The sequence below is a fragment of the Triticum aestivum genome, chromosome 2B, assembly GCF_018294505.1.
Source record: "Triticum aestivum cultivar Chinese Spring chromosome 2B, IWGSC CS RefSeq v2.1, whole genome shotgun sequence".
Classification (NCBI taxonomy): Eukaryota; Viridiplantae; Streptophyta; class Magnoliopsida; order Poales; family Poaceae; genus Triticum; species Triticum aestivum.
In genome coordinates, this window is record NC_057798.1 from 236,310,196 (window position 1) to 236,315,085 (window position 4,890).

Here is a 4,890-nt window from a genome sequence, read left to right on the forward strand (position 1 = left end):
GCAAGAAAGTAAAGGGAAGGGTTTGGAGGATTCAAACGCAATTGGAGACACGGATGTTTTTGGCGTGGTTCCGATAGGTGGTGCTATCATACATCCACGTTGATGGAGACTTCAACCCACGAAGGGTAACGGTTGCGTGAGTCCACGGAGGGCTCCACCCACGAAGGGTCCATGAAGAAGCAACCTTGTCTATCCCACCATGGCCGTCGCCCACGAAGGACTTGCCTCACTAGCAGCAGATCTTCACGAAGTAGGCGATCTCCTTGCCCTTACAAACTCCTTGGTTCAACTCAACAATCTTGTCGGAGGCTCCCAAGTGACACCTAGCCAATCTAGGAGACACCACTCTCCAAGAAGTAACAAATGGTGCGTTGATGGTGAACTCCTTGCTCTTGTCCTTCAAATGATAGTCTCCCCAACACTCAACTCTCTCTCATAGGTTTTGGATCTGGTGGAAAGAAGATTTGAGTGGAAAGCGACTTGGGGAAAGCTAGAGATCAAGATTCATAAGGTAGGAATGGAATATCTTGGCCTCAACACATGAGTAGGTGGTTCTCTCTCAGAAATGGTAAGTTGGATGTGTAGGTTCGTTCTGATGGCTCTCTCCATGAATGAAGAGGAGGTGGAGGGGTATATATAGCCTGCACACAAAATCTAACCGTTACACACAATTTACTAAACTCAGTGGGACGGAATCGTTAAACTCGGTCGGACCGATTTAGTAAACCTAGTGACCGTTAGTGATTTTCGGTGGCACTGACATGCATCTCGGTGAGACCGATTCGGTTAGGGTTAGGGCATAACGTAATCTCGGTAAGACCGATTACACAAACTCGGTGAGACCGATTTGGTAATAAGCTTTCCAGAGAGTTGGTCAGGTAAACTCGGTTTGACCGATTACACAAACTTGGTGGGACCGATTTTGGTAATATGTTATCCAGAGAGTTTGCATTGTAATCTCGATAGTACCGATTACTCAAACTCGGTGAGACTGATTTTGATAATGGACATACACAGAGAGATTACAATCCCATCTCGGTGAGACTGAGATCCCTATCGGTAAGACCGATTTGCTTAGGGTTTGTGGCAGTGGCTATGACTTTTGGAATTGGTGGCGCCGGGTAGGAAGAATCGGTGTGACCGATTTTGGCTTTAGGTTTAGATCATTTGTGGAAGTGGGAAAGTAGCTGAGGGTTTTGGAGCATATCACAAAGCACATGAAGCAAGAGGCTCATTAAGCAACACCTCATCCCTCCTTGATAGTATTGGCTTTTCCTATAGACTCAATGTGATCTTGGACCACTAAAATGTAAAATGAAGAGTCTTGAGCTTGAAGCTTGAGCCAATCCTTTGTCCTTAGCATCTTGAAGGAGTTCCCACATCCTTTAGTCCATGCCACTCCATTGTTGAACTTATCTAAAATATACTAGATAAAAGTGTTAGTCCAACAAGAGATATGTTGACATTAATTACCAAAACCACCTAGGGAGCACTTGTGCTTTCACGCTCCTTCTTTCTAAGACGAAGAGGAGGAAGTAGAGGAGGACCTTGGGTTCTCCTGCTTAGGTTGAGGTATCCAGTTGTGCCGTGTCTGCCCTTTGCCGGGGCGGTCGAGTCCGTATTTTTCGGTGGCCAGGACCTTGGTCCACCTGTCCACGAGAAAATCTTGGTCAGCTTTAAGCTGCTGTTGCTTCCTTTGCAGGCTCCTTGCTGTGGCCATGAGCCGTCGCTTGAAGCGAACTTGTTCCACTGGGTATTCAGGCACGCTGAATTCGTCATTGACGCGGCTTACCTCGTCCTCAGAGGGGGCGTATAGTTGTCCCTTTCCAAGTATCCCACCGTGGCTAGCCCGGCCTGCTTAAAGGCAGGCTGATCGGGGTTGTATCCATCTTTGGCGCCCTCCGGATTGTTTTCATATCCTGTGCCGGTATTGCTGTGGCGGGGCTTGGAGCGGCGTTGACGACGCCCATGCTTTGTTTTTTACCTAAGGGGTTATCTTCCGTTGCCTCATCGCCATTGGTTTCCTTTGGAGTATCCACCATATATATATCGTAGGAGGAGGTTGTTGTCGACCACCCAGTGAGCGGTGGTTCATGTTCTTCTCCTGCATCATTGTCCATACCATCGATGTCTTCGGAGTCGAAGTCAAGCACGTCGATTAAATCATCAATGTGGAAATGAAATGGGTGGTGGGTGGGCAGCGAATTCCTTCGTCGCCTGCTTCCCACTCGAGCCGGACATAGTTTGGCCAAGAGCCTCCTGACAAAGAGAGAGACTTCAATGAGTTCAGCATGTCGCCAAAGGACGAGTGCTGGAAGATGTCCGCAGCGGTAAACTCCATTACCGGAGCCCAACCTGGCTCGGCTGGCTCGAGAGTGCGCGGACTGGAACCATCAACTGGATACGAGTCCGGGGGTCCAGAGTTACAGGCCTCCTCAGAAGTGAAGCCTATGTTTGGCTCTACCACCGATGAGTGTGCAGCCTGCGGGGCGGGGCCCATCCCTCCGTCCTTAGGCGACGCAGCCTACTCCGGATTTAGGTGCGGGGCTACTGCAGGGGTGATATCCCGAACATTGTCTGACAGCAGGTCTAGGCCGTGCTCATAGCGACTGTCCGGTGCTCCTAGCACAGGCCCTAATCCGTCAAAGATCAAGTCTCCGCAAATATCCGCCGTGTAGTTCAAGTTTCTGAACCTGACCTGGTGGCCAGGGGCGTAGCTGTCGATCTGCTCCAGATGGCCAAGTGAATTGGCCCGCAGTGCGAAGCCGCCGAACATGAAGATCTGTCTGGGGAGAAAAGTCTCGCCCTGGACCGTGTTATTGACGATTCGAGGCGCCATCAAGCCTTGTAGCGACGACACAGAGGAAATCTCAATGACAACACCAATGTTGGTGTCAAAACCGGCGGATCTTGGGTAGGGGGTCCCGATCTGTGCGTCTTAGGTTGATGGTAACAGGAAGCAAGGGACATAATGTTTACCCAGGTTCGGGCCCTCTCGATGGAGGTAAAACCCTACTTCCTGCTTAATTAATATTGACGATATGAGTAGTACAAGAGTAGATCTACCACGAGATCGTAGAGGCTAAACCCTAGGAGCTAGCCTATGATGATTATGATTGTAATTGTGATCGGCCTTCTAAGGACCAACCTCTCCGGTTTATATAGACACCGGAGAGGGCTAGGGTTTACATGGAGTCGGTTACAAGGAAGGAAACATAATATCCGGATCGCCAAGCTTGTCTTCCACGCAAAGGAGAGTCCCATCCGGACACGGAACAGAGTCTTGAGTCTTGTATCTTCACGCTTCAATAGTCTGGACGATGTATATAGTCCGGCTGTCCGGATACCCCCTAATCCAGGACTCCCTCAACTAGTCCTACAAGACAAAGATAGCATAGTCATGAAGGACTCTGTGCCCACTGACAAAGCCCGCTAGGATTTGTAACCCTAGGTCCTCGAACTAAGGTAACCCCGTATCTCTGATATTACTACTCATACAACCTAACTTTAAGGGGCATCCTACAGAATGCTCTGCTAGAATCATACTCGTCGATTAGGAAGAGAGGCGGAGACAATGCGTGAGACACAGGCCTAAAGATAATGTGCGTACGGGAGACACATAGGCAGGTCTATGTATATAGAAAGGGTTGATGGGGATTGTGCATGTGTATGCTTGTGAGAGGAAGAGTGCTTGTGATAAAGGTTAGTGAAAACAGTCATAAATTGTTACGAGAGGGAGGGAGGGTTATATCAAGAGCATGTCTGCGAGAAAGAAACCTCGGGAGAGAGTGTGTGAGCATGTGTGAGAGACCACCGATGGAGAGTGAAACTACACGTAAAAGACTGATGCACACATCGATTAAGAATATAAATTGTATCCAAATATTAGGATGGGATCATGATATTTGTAATTCACATAAGGAACGATCACGATCATTGATCCATCAGACATATATATTCTATCGAATTTGAGCATGTCTATGTTATTATTCGACAGAATTGATCCACATAGTTAGTATTTTGAACTCCAGACAATGCATCGCTTTAGCAATTGAATATAAATGTGAGTATAGTTCATGTTGTGTGTGTAAAGCACATTATACATACAAAAGTTACACAATGACCATTATAAATAGCTAGCTATGAACTAGCATACATTTGAATTCAACTTAAGGTGGTTTAAAAAATTCTAATTCAACATGAAGTCCATTCAATTATCTGAATTTGATATCATGGCATTTGTAAATCATACCTAAATTATGGGGGCACCAATCTTTGCTCTGCTTTTGTACATAATAGCATATATAGTCGTGTACAAAATAGATTCAAATTTACCTCCTCCATTCCAAAATAATCATTGTTATAGGATTTTCAAGTGTCATTATTTTAGAAAGAAGTGCATAATTTAATGACGTTTTCAAACATACAAGGTCAAATGTAACGTTGTCTATTTAGGTCAATCCTCAAAGTTCAAGAGTACTCTAAACATGAATGCTTTTGTTTCAAAATTTTGAACAAAGCGCCAAAAGAGCCTCTACTCGCCCGAAACCGCGTGAGACCAATGTTTGGTAGAAGGAAATTACTTTTCTAACTCCGACCCGTGAAACCTTACCGGCCTGACGTTCAAAGGTCTAAACCGGGGTAGCTTTGTAGCTTCATCTAGATGCCACGCAACCGCCTCCGAAAAACATTCATACACAATGGCCGCCTAAGCACACATGGGTGCGGCTGAAATCACTCGCGCCCACTATTTGGGACATGTGATTACCATCCTACCCCCGACCCGCAGTAGGTCCAAAATTTAAGAGGGGGGCAAAGTTTGTACTTTCCCCAAATTTCAAATAAACGCGTCCCATCTGTTCGAAAAAACCAAAACAAGCGCGTCCCAGA